General features: G+C 39.1%; 1 long non-coding RNA gene across 2 annotated transcripts in view; it reads right to left on the bottom strand.

The window, feature by feature from the left end:
• Window positions 1-784: 784 nt before the first annotated feature.
• LOC111753011 (uncharacterized) overlaps window positions 785-23474 on the bottom strand; it is a 35114-nt gene continuing 12424 nt past the window's right edge. Inside the window, exons 1-3 of one of the 2 annotated variants that reach the window (XR_002787870.2) lie at window positions 21076-22542; window positions 2046-2198; window positions 785-1182 (exon numbers count right to left, since the gene is read on the bottom strand). This is a non-coding gene — a long non-coding RNA (uncharacterized LOC111753011). Of the gene's footprint in view, window positions 1183-2045; window positions 2199-21075; window positions 22543-23474 lie in introns of those variants that run through there. The other variant, XR_002787869.2, reaches the window with a different exon arrangement.

The raw sequence follows: 23474 nt of genomic DNA, 5'->3' as shown, positions 1-23474 counted from the left end.
AGGAGTTGTGTGTGAGGTGAGTTCTGTGTGAGGTGAGGAGATGGGATCCAAGTATATGGATAACTCTGTTGCAATGGTTGGAGGCTTGGTTGCGTCAAAGATTTTTATTGTAATGGTAATTTATTACAGAATTAAAATTGTAGGCACCACATATACTGTGTACCCCTGGAAGAAGGCAGATACTTTTGTAAGAAGGATAATCTTTAGCTCTGAAAAGGAGTTTTATTTTTGGCACAAATTATAAAATTACTCCTGAATATATTCCTGAAGTGTGGGTGGCTATTAATAAAATGTAGAGTTACTTAGATGTCACCTTGAAGACTAAGGTGTACCTGACTCAAGCCATGGTATTTTCAGTCACCTCATATGTATGCGAAAGCTGGACAATGAATAAGGAAGACCAAAGAATTGATGCCTTTGAATTATGGTGTTGGCAAAGAAAGTGAATATCCTATGGATTGCCAAAAGAATGAACAAATCCATCTTGAAAGAAGTACAGCCAGAATGCTTCTTAGAAGCAAGGATGGCGAGACTATGTCTCACATGTTATAGACATATTATCAGGAGGGATCAGTCCCTGGAGAAGGACATCATGCATGGTAAAGTAGAGGGTCAGCAAAAAAAAAAAAAAAGGAAGACCCTCAGCGAGATGGGTTGACACAGTGGCTGCAACACTGGGCTCAAGCATAACAACAACTGTGAGGATGGTACAGGACTGGGCAGTATTTCATTACGTTGTACACAGAGTCACTTTGAGTCGGAAATGACTTAACAGCACGATCAGTTATGCATACTCTTGTTTCTATTTCTGTTAAAGACATACACCCACACACAAACCCATCCAACAAAATGGCCAGTCTCAGCCTGGGAGCAAGTGTGGCACAGTGAAGCAAGTTTAGACTGGACATCAGGATTGTGGCTTCCAATCCAGACTCTGCCATTAATTATAGGCTTTGGCCGTGGGCAAGTCGCTTGTTCAGTTTCTTCATCTATAAAATGAGAGCTTCAACCCAGATGATTTCCATAGGGCCTTCCAGTTCCAAAATCACCTGAATCGCCTTTTCAGGGTAGAATTATTATTTTTCATTTGTTTATATTAAGAGAAGATTTGATTCATCAGAAAGGTTTTGTTTGGCCCTTGTAAGAAATGTTTTCTTCTTCGTGTGCATTTCCTTACAGATTCTGTTTTTAGGAAGAATATGCAATAAATTAAATGCAATTTATTTTCATATTTGTTATGTTAGAAGACATGATTTCATTTGACTTATCAAAGCTGCTTTACACATCATATGAAGTTAATAGGGGTGAATGGACTCCAATTCAAGAAATTATGGCTATTTAGAGGATATTTTTGCTATGCTCTTTTTAATTTGGAAAACACACACACTCAAACCACAATAATTCACATTTTCCTATTTAACTAGAAATATAAATACTATGTATGCCACAAAAACAAGCATGCATGTTTATTTAACCAGCCAGGATTATGCACTTTGATATTTTAATTTTTTTTTAGTTACCCATAAGGGATTATTTTTTCTTTTATCAAAAAGCTGTCTTCATTTTCCTTTTCCTGTTTGTCTTACACTCTCCAAAACAGTTTCCTGTTTTCTTCATTTCCCTTTCTCAATTTAAAGTTAGAACCAAGAGTGTGGTGCAGGAGAGTGATAGGTGTGCTGTCATCCAGGAGGTAGGAGGCTCAATTAGTCTCTTTACAGAGATCTACTGGGATTTCCAAAACTGGCATTTCCTATTGGAATGATCAGACTCTGCAGGTCTTTCTCTGCCTGGAGTTCAGAAGCAAGACTATTTGTTTTGGACGAAGGTTCTTGGAGAATTGTAGAGTGATATATTGGCCATATTTGTTCAAATCAGAATGTTTTATAGACTTTAACAAAAATTATGCCAAAAGAAACAAGAATGCTGTGGAAGACACATTTGGTTTCCTACCCAAACACCCATTCTACACCTCCACTCTATAGACTAAAAAAAACCCACTGCCACACTTTTTACAAGCTCGCCTTGGTGGTCATGTGACATCTCACCTGTGAAACATATCTGAAGGTCTACTGAGGATTTCTGGAGAAGTTTTTGCTTTCCTAGTATACTGGATGGTTGTGGCTAATAGTGCCTCTTTCCCTCTTCTTTCTGCCTTGAATGTAGCCATGGTGTCTAGAATCGTGCTGGTCATCTTATGACTGTAAAGGAGATGTAAAGAGAACCTGATAAGAACGTGCTGAGCTGCTTAAAAAATGTAGCAGCTGGCTGCCTCCAGGCTTCTTGTTATAGGTGAAAAATAAACCCCTATTTGTTCGAGCCACTTTTGTTACTTGCAGCTGGAACAAGCCAATGAGCATTTTGGAGTAAAAAGAGGTAAGGATGGAGGACTGGCTCTATCTGCTGGACTTTAAAACTCAGGAAGCAACAAATAAATTTAGCTTGTTAAAAACAAAAACACAAGGCGGGGCAAGGTGGCCGAGTAGTCAGATGCTTCTGGTGATCCCTCTTACAACAAAGACCTCCCCCTCCAAAAAAGTGAAATAATTAAATATATGACAAGCTAGGAGCACTGAATATCATAGGCAAAGTTACGAAATAGGGCTGAGCAGCAGGGGGAGGGAGAGACAGTTTAGAAGCAGTGAGGAGTCCCTGGACCTGACACGGCAGGAACCAGTGCCCCTCAGGCATGATCCTCTGGTGCAACCGAGGCAGGGGTGGCAGTAGTGTTTGGGACGTGGTTTCCTCAGGGAGAGACAGCAAGGCACACAGCCTACTCACACCTCCAGAATCGAACAGAGCTCTTTGTTCTAAGTACTTGTATCTAATTTACCGCGATCCCAGCCCCCAAGCCAGCTTCAGTGGCTGTCAACTTACCTGGGCAAGAGATAGGTCCTGCTGCATGGCTTGAGCCATTCTCCCGGCCTTGGAGAAGGAAGAAATTAACAACTGGGGGAAAAGATAATCTGCTGGCTCCCCTAAGTGGGGGACTCAGGGCAGAAGCGCCTCCTGTCCAGGTACAGCCTGTGGACTTTGCATAACTTTTACCCCTGCATGGACCTGTGTGGGCCCATTTCAAGAGTTAGGCCCTTGTTGGCAGACTGCAGTGGTGTATGTGCCTGAGATCTGACTTCAACTGTTTCAGCTGTGCAGTGGAGAGGCGGGTTTTTGACATGTGACACTGCTTTGCCTATTAAACAGGGTCCTCACCTACCCACATTAGGGGTCTGAGGACTGGTGGCTCCACCCATATCACTGAGCCACCAATGACAGGGGTCCAAGGATAAATGGAGCTTCCCAGTTCTTACAACCAAAAGCACTGGGTGCCCATGGTCTGGCTGTAGAACACACCCACCTGTGTTGTCTAGGGAACAGAGATGTGGTTTCCTCACAGACAGGGGATGGTTGTCAGACCCCTGCCTTGCTCAGAGCATGACCCCCTGCTGCAACCAGATACCTGTGCCTACACCAATCACCCCTGCCCCTCTAAGACTGCAGGACAGAGCCTGCACCACACACTTGGTGACTGACAACCTGGACACCTGAGCTGAATCCATACAAGAAAAGTGAATGGACTTCTAGGGTCATATACCTGGTAACAGCTTTAGCCATCTAGTGACAGGATGTTAGAGCTTCAAAGGCACAGTCAAGCTAGCTCACTCAAGTAGCCTATTTGGCCATATCAAAACAAAACAAAGCAAGAAACTGGGATACAGTAAGTGAACATAAAACAAATTATTACAATAACTTATAGATGGCTCAGAGAAAACAGTCAAATCAAATAAAGAAGTAGACCATGATTGCTTCAAGAAGCTCTCAAAACAAAGAATCAAGGAATCTTCTGGACGGAGGTGTTTTTCTGGAATTACCAGAGGTAGAATACAAAAGATTAACATACAGAACTCCTCAAGAGATCAGAAAGGAGATCAGGCAAAATGCCAAACAGCCATGGAACGCACAGATAAAGCAGTTAAGGACATTAAGAAAGTTATTCAATAACAATGAAAAATTTAATAACCTACAACAAAACCATAGAGAGGCAGCAATCAGAAATTCAGGTTAACAAAATTTCAGAATTAACAACTCAATACAAAGTCAGAGGAGAAGAAAGGAGAAAATGGAAGGCAGAATTAGTGAGTTTGAAGACAAAACACTTGACACCAATATATTTGAAGAAAAATCTGATAAAAAATATTTAAAAATGAAGAAACCCTAAGAATCATGTGGGACCCTATCAAGAGAAATAACCTACAAGTGATTGCAGTACCAGAACAGGGAGGAAGAACAGAAAATACAGAGAGAATTGTTGGCAGAAAAGTTCCCTGATATCATGAAAATGAGAAGGTATCTATCCAAGATGCTCATGGAACCCCACATAAGGTTAATCCCAAAAGAAAGCCACCAAGACAGATTATAATCGAACTTGCCAAAACCAAAGATAAAGAGAGAATTTTAAGAGTGACTAGGGATAAATGAAAACTCACCTACAAAGGAGAGTCAATAAGAATAAGCTTGAACTACTCAGCAGAAACCATGCAGGCAAGAAGGCAATGAGATGACATATATGAAGCATTGAAGGAAAAAAATTGCCAACCATGAATCATATCTAGCAAAACTGTCTCTCAAATATGAAGGCAAGATTAGTACATTTCTGAATAAACAGAAGTTTAGAAAATTTGCAAAAACCAAGCCAAAACTACAAGAAATACTAAAGGGAGTCATCTGGTTGGAAAATCAATAATATCAGATATCAACTCAAGACAAGAACAAAGGACAGAGCAACCGGATGTCAACACAGATAGGGAAATCACAAAAATAATCAAGATTAAAAAAAAGTTCAAAACAGGGAGAAAACGATGTCATTATGTAAAACACGATGACATTAAATCAATACAGAGAGACTAAAGAATGTAGTCATAAGTCTTTCATATGGAGAGGAAATCAGGGCAATATAAAGAAATAAAAGTTAGGTTTAAACTTATAAAAAATAGGGGTAAATATTAAGGTAACCACAAAGGAAACTAACAATGCTACAAATCGAAATAAAACACAAGACAAAAATAAAGTCTGAGCAAAAACAAAATCAACAACAATGAAAAAGAGTGAAAGATGATATATACAGAAAAACAACTCAGCACAAAAAAAAGGAAAAAGAAACTCAAAAACACAAAAAAAGACATCAAAATGACAGCACTGAACTCATACCTATCCATAATTATGCTGAATGTAAATGGACTAAATGCACCAATAAAGAGACAGAGAGTGGTAGAATAGATAAAAAACACACGATCCATCTATATGCTGCCTACAAAAGACATACCTTAGACTTAAAGACACAAACTGAAAATCAAAATGTGAAAAAATATATCAAGCAAACAACAATCAAAAAAGAGCAGGAGCGACAATATTAATTTCTGACAAAATAGACTTTAAAGTCAAATCCACCACAAAGGATAAGGAAGCACACTATATAACAATTAAAGGGACAATATACCAGGAGTATATAACCATATTAAATATTTATGCACCTAAGAACAGGGCTTCAAGATACGTAAAACAAACTCTAACAGCATTGAAAAGTGAGATAGACAGTTCCAAAACAATAGTAGGAGACTTCAACATACCACTTTTGGTGAAGGACAGAACATCCAAAAAGGAGCTCAGTAAAGACACGGAAGATCTAAATGCCACAATCAACAAACTTGACCTCATACACATATACAGAACACTCCACCCAACAGCAGCCAAGTATACTTTCTTTTCCAATGCACATGGAACATTCTCTAGAATAGACCACATAATAGGTCATAAAGCAAATCTTAACAGAATCTATAATGTCAAAATATTACAAAGCATCTTCTCTGACCATAAGGCCATAAAAGTAGAAATCAGAAACAGAAAAAGCAGGGAAAAGAAATCAAACACTTGGAAACTGAAAACACCCTGTTCAGAAACAATTGGGTTATACAAGAAATTAAGAATGGAATAAAGAAATTCATAGAATCCAATGAAAATGAAAACACTCCCTATCAGAACCTTTGGGACACAGCTAAAGCAGTGGTCACAGGTCACTTTATACCAATAAATGCACACATCCAAAAAGAACAAAGTCCCCAAATCAAAGAGCTATCCCCTACAACTTGAACAAGTAGAAAGAGAGCAACAAAAGAAATCCTCAAGCACCAGAAGTAAACAAATAATAAAAATTAGAGCAGAATTAAATAAAATAGAGAACAGAAAAACAACTGAAAAAGTTAACAAGACCAAAAGCTGGTTCTTTGAAAAAATTAACAAAATTGATAAAACGTCGGCCAAACTGACGAAAGAAAAACGATAAATTAAGCAAGTAACCTGAATAAGAAATGAGATAGGCAATATCACAATAGATCCAACTGAAATTAAAAGAATTATTTCAGATTACTATGAAAAATTGTACTCAAACATATTCGAAAACCTAGAATTGGATAATGTTCTAGAAACACACTACCTACTTAAACTAACACAGAGGTAGAGAAACTAAATAAACTCATAACAAAAGAAGAGATTGAAAAGGTAATTTAAAAACTCCCAACAACAACAAAAAAAAAAGCCCTAGCCCTGATGGCTTCACTGAAGAATTCTACCAAATTTTCAGACAAAAGTGAACACCACTACTGCGAAAGGTATTTCACAGCATAGAAAAGGATGGAATACTCCTATGAAGCCAGCATTCCCTGATACCAAAACCAGGTAAAGACACCACACAAAAAAGAAAATTACAGACCTATATCCCTCATGAACTTAGATGCAAAAATCCTCAACAAAATTCTAGCCAATAGAATTCAACAACATATCAAAAAAAGTAACTCACCATGACCAAGTAGGATTCAAACCAGGTATGCAGGGATGGTTCAACATTAGAAAAACAATTAATGTATTCCATCATATAAATAAAACTAAAGACAAGGTGGGTGGAAAGACAAGAACCACATGATCTTATCAAGTGATGCAGAAAAGGCATTTGACAAAGTCCAACACTCATTCATGATAAAAACTCTCTGCAAAATAGGAATAGAAGGAAAATTCCTCAACATAATAAACGGCATTTATACAAAGCCAACAGCCAACATCATCCTAAATGGAGAGAGTCTGAAAACATTCCCTTGAGAATAGGAACCAGACAAGGATGCCCTTTATCACCACTTTTATTCAACACTGGGCAAGAGGTCCTAGCCAGAGCAATTAGGCTAGATAAATAAAGGACATCCAGATTGGTAAGGAAGAAGTAAAAGTATCTCTATTTGCAGATGACATGATCTTATACACAGAAAACCCTACGGAATCCTCAAGAAAACTACTGAAACTAATAGAAGAGTTCAGCAGAGAATCAGGATACAAGATAAACATACAAAAATCAGCTGCATTCCTCTACACAAACAACGAGGATGTTGAAGAGGAAATTACCAAATCAAAACCATTTATGATAGTCTCCAAGAAGATAAAATACTTAGGAATAAATCTAACCAGAGATGTAAAAGACCTATACAAAGAGAACTACAAGATACCACTGTAAGAAACCAAAAGAGACCTACGTACGTGGAAAAACATACTTTCCTCATGGATAGGAAGACTCAACATTGTAAACATGTCTATTCTACCTAAAGCAATCTATAGATACAACACAATTCCAATCTAAATTCCAATGACATTAAAAAAAAAATTTATTGTGCTTTAAGTGAAAGTTTATAAATCAAGTCAGACTCTCATACAAAAATTTATATACACCTTGCTATATACTCCTAGTTACTCTCCTAATGAGACAGCACACTCCTTTCCTCCACTCCCTCTATTCATGTCCAGTCGGCCAGCTTCTGACCCCCTCTGCCCTCTCATCTCCCCTCCGGACAGATCTCGCCCACATAGTCTCATGTGTCTTCTTGAGCCAAGAAGCTCACTCTTCACCAGTATCATTTTCTATCCCATAGTCCAGTCCAATCCCTGTCTGAAGAGTTGGCTTTGGGAATGGTTCCTGTCTTCGGCTAACAGAAGGTCTGGGAACCATGAACTCCGGAGTCCTTCTAGACTCAGTCAGACCATTAAGTCTGGTCTTTTTACGAGAATTTGGGGTCTGCATCCCACTGCTCTCCTGCTCCCTCAGGGGTTCTCTGTTGTGTTCCCTGTCAGGGCAGTCATCGGTTGTAGCCGGGCACCATCTACTTCTTCTGGTCTCAATCTGATGTAGTCTCTGGTTTATGTGGCTCTTTCTGTCTCTTGGGCTCATAATTACCTTACATCTTTGGTGTTCTTCATTCTTCTCTGCTCCAGGTGGGTTGGGACCAATTGATGCATTTTAGATGGCCATTTCGTAGCATTTAAGACCCCAGGCGCTGCTGTCGAAAGTGGGATGCAGAATGTTTCCTAGATAGATTTTATTATGCCAATTGACTGAGATGTTCCCTGAAACCATGGTCTCCAAACCACCGCCCCTGCTACACTAGCCTTTGAAGCGTTCAGTTTATTCAGGAAACTTCTTTGCTTTTTTAAGTCCAGTTATGCTGATCTTTCCTGTATTGTGTGTTGTCTTTCCCTTCACCTTAAATAGTTCTTATCTACTATCTAATTACTGAAAACCCCCTTTTCTCCCTCCCTCTCTCCACACTCTCATAACCATCAAAGAATATTTTCCTCTCTGTATAAACTATTTCTCGAGTTCTTATAAGAGTGGTCTCATACAATATTTGTCCTCTTGCAAGTGACTAATTTCACTCAGCATAACACCTTCCAGATTTCTCCATGTTATGAGATGTTTCATGAATTCATCATTGTTCTTTATCATTGCGTAGTATTCGCTGGTATGAATATACCATAATTTATTTATCCATTCATCTGTTGATGGGCACCTTGGTTGCTTCTGTCTTTTTGCTATTGTCAACAGTGCTGCAATGAACATGTGTGTGCATATTATCTGTTCATGTAAAGGATATTATTTCTCTAGGATATATTCCAAAGAGTGGGATTGATGGATCATATGGTAGTTCTATTTCTAGCTTTTTAAGGAAGCGCCAAATCAAGTTCCAAAGTGGTTGTACCATTTTACATTCCGACTAGCAGTGTATAAGGGTTCCAGTCTCTCCACAACCTCTCCAACATTATTATTTTGTGTTTTTTGGATTAATGCCAGCCTTGTTGGAGTGAGATAGAATCTCATTGTAGTTTTGATTTGCATTTCTCTAATGGCTAATGATCGTGAGTGAATGTCTTCTTTAGTGAAGTGCCTGTTCATATACTTTGCCCATTTTTTAATCGGGTCATTTGTCTTTTCGTAGTTGAATTTTTCCAGTATCATGTAGATTTTAGAGATCAGATGCTGATCGGAAATGTCATAGCTAAAAACTTTTTCCCAGTATGTAGGTAATCATTTTACTCTTTTGGTGAAGTCTTTGGATGAGCATAGGTGTTTGATTTTTGAAGAAGCTCCTAGTTATTTAGTTTCTCTTCTGCCTTGTTAGTAATGTTTTATGTACTGTTTATGCCATGTATTAGTGTTCCTAGAGTTTTCCCTATTTTTTCTTCCGTTATCTTTATTGTTTTAGATTTTATATTTAGGTCTTTGATCCATTTTGAGTTTGTTCTTGTGCATGGCGTGACATATGGGTCTTGTCTCATTTTTTTGCAGATGGATATCCAGTTATGCCAGCACCATTTGTTAAACAGACTATCTTTTCCCCATTTAACTGACTTTGGGCCTTTGTCAAATATCAGCTGCTCATATATGGATAGATTTATGCCTGGATTCTCAATTCTGTTCCATTGGTCTATATATCTGTTGTACCAATACCAGGCTGTTTTGACTGCTGTGGCAGTACAATAGGTTGTAAAATCAGGTAGAGTGAGGCCTCCCACTTTGTTCTTCCTATTCAGTAATGCTTTACTTATCTGTGGCCTCTTTCCCTTCTGTGTGAAGTTGGTGATTTTTTTCTCCATCTCATCAAAAAATGTCGTTGGAATTTGTATTGGAATTGCATTGTATCTATAGATGGCTTTTGGTAGAATAAACATTTTTACAATGTTAAGTCTTCCTACCCATGAGGAAGGTATGTTTTTCCGCTTACATAGGTCTCTTTTGGTTTCTTGCAGTGGCGTCTTGTAGTTTTCTTTGATAAGGTCTTTTACATCTCTGGTAAGATTTATTCCTAAACATTTTATCTTCTCAGGGGCTACTGTAAATGGCATTGATTTGGTGATTTCCTCTTCGAAGTTCTTTTTGTTGGTGTAGAAGAATACAACTGATTTTTGTATGTCTTGTATCCTGATACTCTGCTGAATTCTTCTATTAGTTTTGGTAGTTTTCTTGAGGATTCTTCAGGGTTTTTTGTGTATAAGATCATGTCATCTGCAGATAGAGATACTTTTACTTCTTCCGTACCAATCTGGATGCCCTTTATTTGTTTATCTAGCCTAATTGCTCTGGCTAGGACATCCAGCGCAGTGTTCAATAAGAGGGGTGATAAAGGGCACCCTTGTCTGGTTCCTATTCTCAAGGGGAATGCTTTCGGACTCTGTCCATGTAGGATGATGTTGGCTATTGGCTTTGTATAAGTGCCCTTTATTATGTTGAGCAATATTCCTTCTGTTCCTATTTTGTTGAGAGTTTTTATCATGAATGGGTGTTGAACTTTGTCAAATGCCTTTTCTGCATCACTTGATAAGATCATGTGGTTCTTGTCTTTTGTTTTATTTATGTGATGGATTACATTAACTGTTTTTCTAATGTTGAACCATCCCTGCATACCTGGTATGAATCTCACTTGTTCATGGTCAATTATTTTCTCAATATGTTGTTGAATTCTATTGGCTAGAATTTTGTTAAAGATTTTTGCATATAAGTTCATGAGGAATATAGGTCTGTAATTTTCTTTTTTGTGTGGTGTCTTTACCTGGTTTTGGTATCAGGGATATGCTGGCTTCATAGAATGAGTTTGGAGTATTCCCTCCAATGACTTTTTTTAATGAGATGGAGAAACAAATTACCAACTTCACATGGAAGGGAAAGAGGACCTGGATAAGTAAAGCATTATCGAAAAAGAAGAACAAAGTGGGAGGCCTCATGCAACCTGATTTTAGAACCTATTATACTGCCACAGTAGTCAAAAGAGCCTGGTCCTGGTACAACAACAGATACATAGACCAATGGAACAGAATTGAGAATCCAGACATAATCCATCCACACATGAGCAGCTGATATTTGACAAAGGCCTAAAGTCAGTTAAATTGAGAAAAGACAGTCTCTTTATCAAATGGTGCTGGCATAACTGGATAGCCATCTGCAAAAAAATGAAACAAGACCCATACCTCACACTATGCACAAAAACTAATTCCAAATTGATCAAAGACCTAAATATAAAATCTAAAACGATAAACATCATGGAAGAAAAAATAGGGACCACCCTAGGGTCCTTAATATGCAACATAAACAGTATAAAAACATTACAAACAATGCACAAACACCAGAAGAGAAACTAGATAACGGGAGCTCCTAAAAATCAAACACCTATGCTCTTCCAAAGGCTTCACCAAAAGAGTAAAAAGATTACCGACAGACTGGGAAAAAGTTTTTGCCCGTAACAGTTCTGATCAGCGACTGATCTCTAGATCTACATGATGCTGCAAAAACTCAACAACAAAAAGACAAATGACCCAATTAAAAAATGGGCAAAGGATATGAACAGACACTTCACCAAAGAAGACATTTAGGCTGCTAACAGATACAGGATAATTAGCTATGAAAGAAACACAAATCAAAACTACAATGAGATACCATCTAACCTCAACAAGGCTGGCATTAATTCAAAAAACACAAAATAATAAATGTTGGAGAGGTTGTGGAAAGTGGAACACTTTTACACTGCTGGTGGGAATGTATAATGACACAACCATTTTGGAAATAGATTTGGCACTTCCTTAAAAAGCTAGAAATAGAACTACCATACAATCCAGCAATCCCACTCCTTAGAATATATCTTAGAGAAATAAAATCCTTTACAGGAACAGATAATATGCACACCCATGTTCATTGCAGCACTGTTTACAATAGCAAAAGGATGGAAGCAACCAAGGTGCCCATCAATGGATGAATGGATAAATAAATTATGGTATATTCACACCACGGAATATAACACAATGATAAAGAACAATGATGAATCCGTGAAACATGTCATAACATGGAGGAATCTGGAAGGCATTATGCTGAGTGAAATTAGTCAGTTGCAAAAGGACAAATATTGTATGAGACCACTATTATAAGAACTCAAGAACTAGTTTAAACACAGAAGAAAATATTCTTTGATGGTTTTAAGGGCAAGGAAGGAGGGAAGGAGAGGGGAATTCACTAATTAGATAATAGACAAGAACTATTTTAGGTGAAGGGAAAGACAACACACAATACAGGAGAGGTCAGCACAACGGGACTAAACCCAAAACAAGTTTCCTGAATACAACCAAACGCTTTGAAGGCCAGAGTAGCAGGGATGGGGGTTTGGACACCATGGTTTCAGGGGATATCTAAGTCAATTGGCATAATAAAATCTATGAAGAAAACATTCTGCATCCCACTTTGGAAAGTGGCATCTGGGGTCTTAAATGCTCGCAAGCAGCCATCTAAGATGCATCAATTGGTCTTAACCCACCTGGAGCAAAGCAGAATGAACAGCACCAAGGACACAAGGTAATTATGAGCCCAAGAGACAGAAGGGGCCACATAAACCAGAGACTACATCAGACTGAGACCAGAAGAACTAGATGGTGCCTGGCTACAACTGATGACTGCCCCGACAGGGACCACAACAGAGAATCCCTGACGAAGCAGGAGAACAGTGGGATGCAGACCTTAAATTCTCATAAAAAGACTAGACTTAATGGTCTGAGAGTAGAAGGACTCCAGAGTTCATGGTCCCCAGACCTTTCGTCAGCCCAAGACTGGAACTATTCCCAAAAGTCAACTCTTCAGACAGAGACTGGAATGGACTATAACACAGAAAATTATACCGGTGAGGAGTGAGCTTCTTGGCTTAAGTAGACACATGAGACTATGTGGGCAGCTCCTGTCTGGAGGTGATATGAGAAGGCAGAGGGGGGACAGGAGCTGGCTCAGTGGATATGGGGAATACAGGGTGGAGAGGAGGAGAGTGCTGTCTCATTAGGGGGAGAGCAACTAGTAGTACACAGGAAGGTATATATAAATTTTTGTATGAGACTGACTTGATTTGTAAACTTTCACTTAAAGCACAATTTTTTTAAAATGCTAAAAAAAAAAAAAAAAACCAACAAAAACACTAGTGGCTAGCTTGGCTCCAGCCATCCTTCCATTCCGTAGACTACCAAACTCTGAGGGTGGGGAGTGGGGGCAGGAGGTGGGCCAGTGTACATGGACATACGGACTGATCGATGATGGAGTCCATTGGTTCAACCTGGGGCTAGTGCTGACCAGGGGTGGATGAGCCAGTTCTAACCAGGGTCAAACCTTCCAATCAAGTAGGAGGTGGCCTCCCTTGCCTCATACCATCCTGACTATGGTCATTGGTCTAACTTCCAGTGCTAGACCTCATTGGTATTCTCCCCCAATTACCCAATATTGTTCTTGCCCTAGCCACAGCCTGACACCTATTCAGTCACCATTTTACTCCAGTTTTTCTCCCAGTTGTACTTCAAGTCGAGAAAAGCACTATCACTAGTGACAATGTCATGAATTGAATTGTGTCCCTCCAAAATGTGTGTCAACTTGGCTAGGCCATGATTCCCAATATTGCATGGTTGCCTTCCATTTTGTGATCTGATATAATTATCCTCCATTTTGTGATGTAAATCCTAACCTCTGTATGTTAATGGAGTCCTGGTGGCATAGTGGTTAAGAGCTCGGCTGCTAACCAAAAGGTCAGCAGTTCAAATCCACCAGCCACTCCTTGGAAATCCCATGGGGCAGTTTTCTGTACTATAGGGTCACTAGAGGAGGAACTGACTTGATGGCACCTAACAAGAACAACATAACAATATGTTAATGAGACAGGATCAGAGTGTGATGTATCTTGAGTCACAGCCTTAAAGGAGGGTGCATCTCAAGTCATACACTTACGCAGGTCATACCTTTTATCTTACAAAAGATAAAAGGAGAGAGAAGCAACCAGAGAGGGGAAGGATCTCACCATCACCAAGAAAGAAGTTAGGAGCAGAGCGTGTCCTTTAGACCCAGGGTCCCTGTGCTGAGAACCTCCTAGACCCAGGGGAAGATTGATGCCAAACACATAGTGATCTCCAAGGAAACAGAAGGCAGAAACTGAAGAGACAACAACCTTTCCCCAGAGCTGACAGAGAGAGATAGCCTTCCCCTAGAGTCGGTGCCCTGAATTCAGACTTCTAGCCTCCTAAACTGTGAGAAAATTCATTTCTGTTATAGCAACACTAGATAACTAAGACAGACAGTAGGGTGATGCCTAAGTTCTGGAACTGGGCATCAATGTGAAGGTTGATTTTATGGTGATTTAAATAATGTTCCAGGACTTACATAAAACCATAGGAAGTTAGAGTTGCCCTAGGGGTAATGCTCACACTCCATAGGACTGTTGACATCCTTTATCTTCCTTCGAGTTATGGCATTTGTTATCCTTTGGGTGTAACGTTTAGTTTTGGCATTCAATAATTTCTGCAAGTGGAAGCTGAGTTTAGAAGGCAGGAATCTTAGTTCAACCCAGTAACAACTCCAATCTAGTGTCCTGTGGAGCCATCTCCACAAAGACCTTTCTCTTAACCTCAGAGCTGGGTGCTCCCAGCACTGCAGGCTCACCACAGAAACGGACCCATAGCCTTCCACCCCTAAGCTGTCCTTTCTCCCTGTTTGAGTTGCTTGGCTTAAAGCAGGTCTTATGTTTAAAAAAAAAAAAATCAGTTGGTTCCATCTCATGATGACCCCATGTGTATCAGAGTAGAACTGTGCTTCTGGCTGGTTTTTTCTGGAAGTAGATTGCCAGGTTTTTCTTCCAAGGCTTCTCTGGGTGGACTCAAACCTACAAGCTTTTGTTTAGCAACCAAGTGTGTTAACCATTTGCACCACCCAGAGACTTCAAAGCCTTTTGTTAGGATCCTTGAATTTCCAGACCTCCCCAGCCTGCTAGAGCCTTGAGGTTTAGTGGAGGGACAAGGAGGACAGATGGGGCAATAAGACTGGGGTATCTCATATATGACTTTATCCAATGATCTGCTCAACCTCTCTACTAGGAAGTCATAATAGAAATCACAAAATCAACATGCCCAAAACTGAATGCATCTCCCCCCACCCCAACCCCCAAACCCACCCCTTTCACTTTATCTTACCATTTGCTCATGTGGAGAAGTTTGGAGTCATTATGGACATTTCTCTTTCTCTCACATTTCATACCCAATCTGTCAAGAAGTTCGACTGGTTCTTCCTTACAAATATGTCCAGAATCCAAGCTTTTGTATCATTTCAACTGCTACTGCAATAGCCTCCTATGGATCTATCTTTTTCCCTGCTCCCCATGGTCTGTTCCCAACACAGCAGCCAGAGTGGTCCTGTCATGTCACCACTCTGCTCAAAACCCTGCAGTGGCTCCCCCAATTCCCTCACAAGGCCAAAGTCTTTACAGTAGCCTCAGGGGCTGTTTGGTATATAACCTTTCTCTCACCTTGTCTCCTCTCACTTTTTACCCCTCCTCTGCTCTAGCCACACTGGCCTCCATGCTGGCCTTTCAACATTCTGGGCATGCTCCTGCCTCAGGACATTTGCTCCAGCTCTGCCAGGGAAACTCTTCCCCCAGTTATCCCTTTGACTAACCCTCACTTCCTTCGAGTCTTCTCTCAAAACCTCACATTTTCAATGAAGCCTATCCTGGTCACCTTTTTTATTGTTGCAGCCTGTCACACCCCCTACCTCCCACCACCCTGCATTTCATTTGTTAAAATATTGAATGATTAGATTTCACAGTACAGGAGTTGAACCAGGTAATCCTGTGGCTTTAAGGAGGAATTTATTTGAAGTCCCTACAGCTGAGATTATAAAATGTTAGGACTAGACTATTTAACCCAAGATGTATGGCTGGAACCAGAAAGAACATAAGCATGGTTTCAGAAGGAGAAAGGCTTAGAAGGAAGAAATTGTCAAAGCCATCTGCAAAATTTCCCAGGAAAGTTTAAATGAATGAATGAATGCATAAATAAATGTGATTATTTAACAAATAAATATGGGTTGGGGCTAAGCATAGAGGGAGGTACCAACACATTTGGGCCATTCTGGGCTACTTCCTTGGCCTCAATTTTTAATTTCTAATATTATTCCTAATAGTGAACATCTGGTTATCTTATATCACAGTGGGATAAAGAACTGGATTTGGCCTTTTGTTTCTGCTTTCGGAAAAAAGCCCAAGCAATTAAGGTGGCCTTTTTTTTTTTTTCCTAAAATAACCAGGCTACACTTGTTGTTGGGTGCCTCAAGTGGATTTCCACTCATAGTGACCCTATGTGAGAGAGTAGAACTGCCCCACAGTGTTTTCTTGGCTATAATCTTTATGGAAGCAGATTGCCAAGTCTTTCTCCCATGGAGCCATGAACTGCCGAGTGGTTTCGAACCATCAACCTTTCGGTTAGCAGCCCAGCACTTAACTGTTGTGCCACCAGGGCCACTTAAAAATGTGTAAATAAGTAGGGGGCTGCACAGGCCCTACCCTGGGTCCACTTCCAGATGGAAATTGGATTCATGCTCATTCTTACCACACAGTTAGGGATAAAGGTGGGGTTAGCCACCTCGCCTCTTTTGTAGTGCAGAAGTCAGTTATTCTTTTTATTTAAGCATGTCTTGAAATTTTGTTTAAAAATCTTAATAATTTCTAAAGTCACGCTTTTTACTAAAGGAAAACATTTCTGTATTCTGCTTTTCTAATCAATATGAAGAATTTCCCCCATCAAACCTAAGGTCGGAGGCATGCAGTTTGCTGCCTTCCAGCCTATGAAAAGAAGCATTGTCTTCTCCAATGACTACCTTCTAGACAGACTCTGATTCAGAAAGAACAGGCTCGGACTCTGTGCTAACCCGGAGTGAATGCATACTCACATCACAGAGGGGAGGAGGCAGGAAAGCCTTATTTAAGCTGTGGTTGCAAAGGAATGACTTTGGGGAAGGAAAATTCAGGTTGAATTTATTAAGAACATTTTTAAAAATATAAGATTTGCAATTACAATATAAACAAATCATGAATACAGCAATGTGACCTGGATGAAAAATTAATTTTCATTTTCATTGTAAATATGAGTATTTTAAATTAGGGATATCTGTGATATCCCTAATTCATTTTGAATTCTGCCAATTCATTCTGAATGTTTTCATGTTGAAAATTCTCTGGGAGAATAAGAATTCTCTATAAAAAGAGAAGAGCAAGATCCTTTGAAGTATCAGTGTAAGTAGAATCTCATTTTGCTGAATAAAACCATTATAGCTACAGCTACAACAGGATCAAATTAACTACATCTGTGAAGAAAGACAATGGGAAAACTGATTATCATCAGTCAGAACAAGGGGCCAAGTGCAGAATAGACCACCAATTTCTCATATGCAATTTCAAGTTGAAGCTGAAGAAAATTAAACAAGCCCACAAGAACTAAAGTACGACCTTAAGTATATTCCACCTGAATTTAGAGACCATCTCAAGAACGGATTTGACGCATTGACACTAATGACAGAAGACCAGATGAGTTGTGGGATGACATCAAGGACATCATACATGAAGAAAGCAAAAGATCATTAGAAAGGCAGGAAAGAAAGAAAAGACCAAAATGAATGTCAGAAGAGACTCTGAAACTTGCTCTTGAATGTAGAGTAGCTGAAATGAATGGAAGAAATAATGAAGTGAAAGAGCCGAACAGAAGATTTCAAAGGGTGGCTCAGGAAGACAAAGTAAATTATTATAATGAAATGTGCAAAGACCTAGAGTTAGAAAACCCAAAGGGAAGAACACGCTTAGCATTTCTCAAGCTGAAAGACCAGAAGAAAAAATTCAAGCCTCAAGTTGCAATTTTGAAGGATTCTACGGGCAAAATGTTAAACAACACAAGAAGTATCAAAAGATGAATACACAGAGTCACTGTACCAAAAAGAATCGGTCAATGCTCAACCATTTCAGGAGGAAGCACATAATCAAGAACCAATGGTATTGAAGGAAGAAGTCCAAGCTGCACTGAAAGCATTGGCAAAAAACAAAGCTCCAGGAATGATGGAATACCAACTGAGATGTTTCAACAAATGGATGAAGCGCTGGAGGTGCTCATACATCTATGTCAAGAAATCTGGAAGAGAGCTACCTGGCCAACCAACTGGAAGAGAACCATGTCTGTGCCCATTCCAAAGAAAGGTGATCCAACAGAATGTGGAAATTGGCAAACAATATTATTAGTATCACATGCAAGCAAAATATTGCTGAAGATCATTCTAAAATGGTTGCAGCAGTACATCAACAGGGAACTACCAGAAATTCAAGCAGGATTCAGTAGAGGACATGGAATGAAGGATATTGCTGCTGATGTCAGAAGGATCTTGGCTGAAATACTGGAAAGATGTTTTTTAACTACGCAGAGGCGTTTGACTGTGTGCATCATATAAATTACGGATAATACTGAGAAGAATGGGAATTCCAGAACACTTACTTGTGCTCATGAGGAACCTGTACATAGACCAAGAGGCAGTCATTCGAACAGAACAAGGGGATACTGAGTGGTTTAAAATCAGGAAGGGTGTGCGTCCGGGTTGTATCCTTTCACCATACTTATTCAATCTGTATACTGAAGAGATAATCCGAGAAGCTGCACTATATGAAGAATAATCTGTGATATGCAGATGATACAACCTCATCGCAGAAAGTGAAGAGGACTTGAAGCACTTACTGTTGAAGATCAAAGACTACAGCCTTCAGTACAGATTATACCTCTACATAAAGAAAACAAAAATCCTCACTACTGGACCAATAAGCAACATCATGATAAATGGAGAAAATATTGAAGTTGTCAGGATTTCATTTTACTTGGATCCGCAATCAATGCCCATGGAAGTAGCAGCCAAATAGTCAAACGACATATTGCATTGGGCAAATCTACTACAAAAGACCTCTTTCAAGTGTTGAAAAGCAAAGATGTCACTTTGTGGACTAAGGTGCGCCTGACCTAAGCCATGATGTTTTCAATTGCCTCATATGCATGCAAAAGCTGGAAATCAATATTGAAGACTGAAGAAGAATCGATGTATTTGAAGAATGGTGTTGGCGAAGAATATTGGATATGCCATAGACTGTCAAAAGAATGAACAAATCTGTCTTGGAAGAAATATAGCCAGAATGCTCCTTTCAAGTGAGGATAGTGAGACTTGGTCTCATGTACTTTGGACATGTTATCAGAGGGGACCAGTCCCTGGAGAAGGGCATCATGCTTGGTAAGGTAGAGGGTCAGTGAAAAATAGAAAGACCCTTGAAGAGATGCACTGACACAGTGGCTGCAACAATGGGCTCAATCAGAGGGTTGTTATGAGTCAGAACCACCTTGATGGCACGTAAGAACAACATAACACGATTGCTTTTACATTTTGGCTTATAGCCCATGATGGAGAAAAATAACTAAAAAACAAAATCTACTCCCAATCCAGAAAACTTCTCTATAAAAATGGAAGGGAAAGAAAAGTTTTATTATTGAATAAGCATTAAACCAGTGTTAAAAATTAAATTTTTACAATATTAAATTTGTGTATGAATTCATAAGTTTTATTTTTCAGTTAATGAACCATGGAATGTCTAGTCTAAAAGTCACACAAGAGTTCCAAAGAGTGATACTCTCGAAAGGCTTTTGTAATGGACAAACAGGAACAAGGAAGATATATGGGGCAATTTTTGGATTGGCTGGAGAGCATTTTCTGTCCTTTTTTGGGATCAGGGGGTAAATTTTGAATGAGGTTAACCTGATTAATCAAGTCTAATAGCTTTCTGTCTCCAGGATTGAATGGATTTACTTGGATTTCATCTCCTAGAAATGTTAGGTATTTACATGCAATTGAAATTCAGGTTTCTGTTTGCTGATGTGGGCTCAGCACAAGTGACTACATTTTGGGCCTAGTTTACTCAGATTTTTTTTTTTTTTTTTTTAGTCAGATTAACACCAGTATAAGGAGCCCTGATGGCACACTGGAAACCCCCGTGGCGTAGTGGTTAAGCGCTATGGCTGCAAACCAAAGGGTCAGCAGTTTGAATCTGCCAGGTGCTCCTTGGAAACTCTATGGGGCAGTTCTACTATGTCCTATAGGGTCACTATGAGTCTGACTCGACAGCACTGGGTTTGGTTTTTTTGGTTTGGTGGTACAGTGGTTAAAGTGCTTGGCTGCAAACCAAAAGGTCGGTGGTTCGAAGTTACCAGCCTTTCTGTGTGAGAAGGATGTGGCAGTCTGTTTCATAAAGATTACAGCCTTGGAAACCCTATGGGGCAGTTCTACAGGGCTGCTATGAATCAGAATTGACTGGAAGGCAATGGTAACAGGGCAGTTCAATAAAGAGATTGTAGAACTAGAAAGAAATCTTATCCTTTATATAGTTAAGCTGATACAACCTATAACATGTTTTCAAGATAATATTGCTAATTTCCTAACATCATTAGGTTACCTGAAGTTAAACTCCTTACAGGGAGCTGGGAGGTATAGTGATCATCTTTGATGGTTACATTTCAAAAAAGGATGGTTCCCAAGCACCTGAAGAAACATCCTTGATTTACATACTTTTCAAAGTGACAAAGAATTTACAGTTACAAATTAACTAAAGTGGATTCTGAAAGAACAGGGGAAAAGGGAAGCCTCTTCCCTTGTTTTCAAGAGGGAGAATTTAAACCTCTTATTTTTAATTTGTATTTTTTCTTATATGGCACACCGTGCCAAATCCAGAAAAGTAAAAAGAAATAGAAGACAGTTCCCTTCATCACACAGCTCTCAACTTAAAGGCCTAAGAACACAGCCATATTAAAAATATAATATTATGCAGTGACACACACATGAACAAGAAAATATTAACATACCACAAACTGCAGCTCTCTGAGTAATCGAGTGATCATTAGTCATGGTGTCTCTGTCAGAGTTTCTGTCAGCCTTTGAAGATCTCCCCACTCTCTGCTTAGATTGACTCCTCCTGCAGATCTCAGCAGTTGAGCTGTATGTCCAGAGACCTCTGTTAGCCTTACTTATAGAGACCCAGTTCTTCTAATGCCTCATCATAATGTGCAATTATACATATACTTGTTTCTTGTCTTTCTCCTTCACTAGACTGATTTTCAATTGCCTCATATGCATACGAAAGCTGGACAAGGAATAAGGAAGACTGAAGAACCGATGCACTTGAATTACAGTGTTGGCGAAGAACATACCATGGACTGCTAGAAGAAGGAACAAATCTGTCTTGGAAGAAGTACAGACAGAACGCTCCTTAGAAGCGAGGATGGTGAGACTTTGGACATGAAATCAGGAGGGTACAGTTCCTGGAGAAGAACATCACACCTGGTAAAATAGAGGGCCAGTGAAAAAGAAGACCCTTAACAAGATGGATTGACACAGTGGCTGCAACAATGGGCTCCAACATAGCAACGATTGTGAGGATGGCGCAGGAGCCGGCAGTGTTTCATTTTGTTGTACATAGGGTTGCTGTGAGTCAGAACTAACTCAAAGGCACCTAGCAACAGATGGAAAACTCTAAAAAGGGAGGAACTATGTATGTTTTGATCAGGCAACATGTCAAATGTCTTGCATTGTGCCAATAAGTATTTGTTAAATATATAAACTAGTGGTCAGAGTCAAATTCCTGCTTAAAATCTTTTGATACCTGGCCTACAAGAATGTAGTCATGATTGATGAATCTGATTGATGGTATCCTCCCCAGCATGTCTGGTCACACAGGATTTACCTTTCCTCGCTGAATTAAATGATTCTTTTCACCTACGCTGGACAAATCTCTGGTCTAGACTCTAGTTTACTTTTAAAAAATAGACAATGACTTACTTTTAAAAATTACTTTATTAATATTTATGTTTTTATGTGATGGACTTGGATTTATACCTTTAAATAACTTAAAAGGATGAGAACACTTTTAAGTAAGGTGATGAGAGATATCAAACATCTTGCCTTATGGAGATTTTTAAAGCAGATGACAGCCTCTAAGTTTGAAAACAAAACCACTGTTAGACTGCGTCAGTTTCTGGTCGTTAGGTGGAGCCATTGCTGCTGGAGGTTTTTTAAATCTAGATCTATTTCTAGAGAAACTTCCTTTTCAGTCAGCTTAAAATCAAAGCCTCTTAGAAGTATTAACATTAAATTTTAACTCAGTGACTCCCCTTAAATAGGAAAGGTCCTGAGAGGAAAAAGATAAAATACTTAGCCAATTCATACACATTTTAACCATTAGAAATGCTGCTTATTACAATATGCATTCATTTTCAGAATCTTTAAATAGGCTTGAAGGGCCCTGCTGTGTTTATTAACAACATGCGTATGAGTTAAAAAAAAAAAAAAAAAAAAAAACTAGGCAGGCAACTGTTCAAAAGGAAGGAATGACTAATGTCTGAAGGTCAGAACATTAAAATCCTGATGTCCTTGCAAGTTGCGACACATGGGTTTTTCCTTTAAAAAACAAAACAAAAAAAAGACAGTGCTGATTTCTCATTTTGGCCCCAGTAATTACTCCTCAGTTTATAATTGTACTTACTCTTTCATTTCCTCCTCTAATGAGAAAGGAAGCTGCAGTTGCTAAATATTTGAACCCAAAACATCAGACAGGGCAGTTAACCAAGGAAATGAGCAAGAACAGGCAGAGCAGGAGGAGTCTGGGCCCTCTCTGGCCTCCATCATTTTCCTTTCTCCCTCATTTCCTTTTCTTCTTCATGTTTTTTTTTTTTTCTTATCCCTTTCCACTTTTCTTTTTTCCTCCTATCACCTCTATCTGAAGCCCACCAGTTAAAGCATTGGTGACCAATTCTACTTTGACTCAGGAGTATCAATACAAACAAACCAAACCCTGGTGGCCATACCAATATAATGGAAAATGAATTCACTTTTCTATAAACTTAATATATAATAGGTCTGAAATGAAAAATTAAATGGAATTTCTAAACACATGATATTGGCACACATTTTATTTTAATTTTCAATAGAAAAAAAAATTATCTTTCCAAATGTAATATAGCCAAGGATGCAGGAAAGCAAATACTCTCCTACATTGATTGTGGGATTATAAACTGGCATAGCCATTCTGGACAGCATTTTTGCAAAAGCAGCAAAAATGCTCATGAGAATCTACTTGGCCCAGAGAATCTACTTGCAGGAGTTTATCCTCAGGAAGTGAAGATGTACACAAGGATTTTTGCACAGAAATTTTATCACAGCATTATTGATAACAGTAAAAATTTGGAAAACACCTAAATGTCCAACA

The sequence above is a fragment of the Loxodonta africana genome, chromosome 4, assembly GCF_030014295.1.
Source record: "Loxodonta africana isolate mLoxAfr1 chromosome 4, mLoxAfr1.hap2, whole genome shotgun sequence".
Lineage (NCBI taxonomy): Eukaryota > Metazoa > Chordata > Mammalia > Proboscidea > Elephantidae > Loxodonta > Loxodonta africana.
This window is presented reverse-complemented; position numbering and strand designations above follow the sequence as displayed.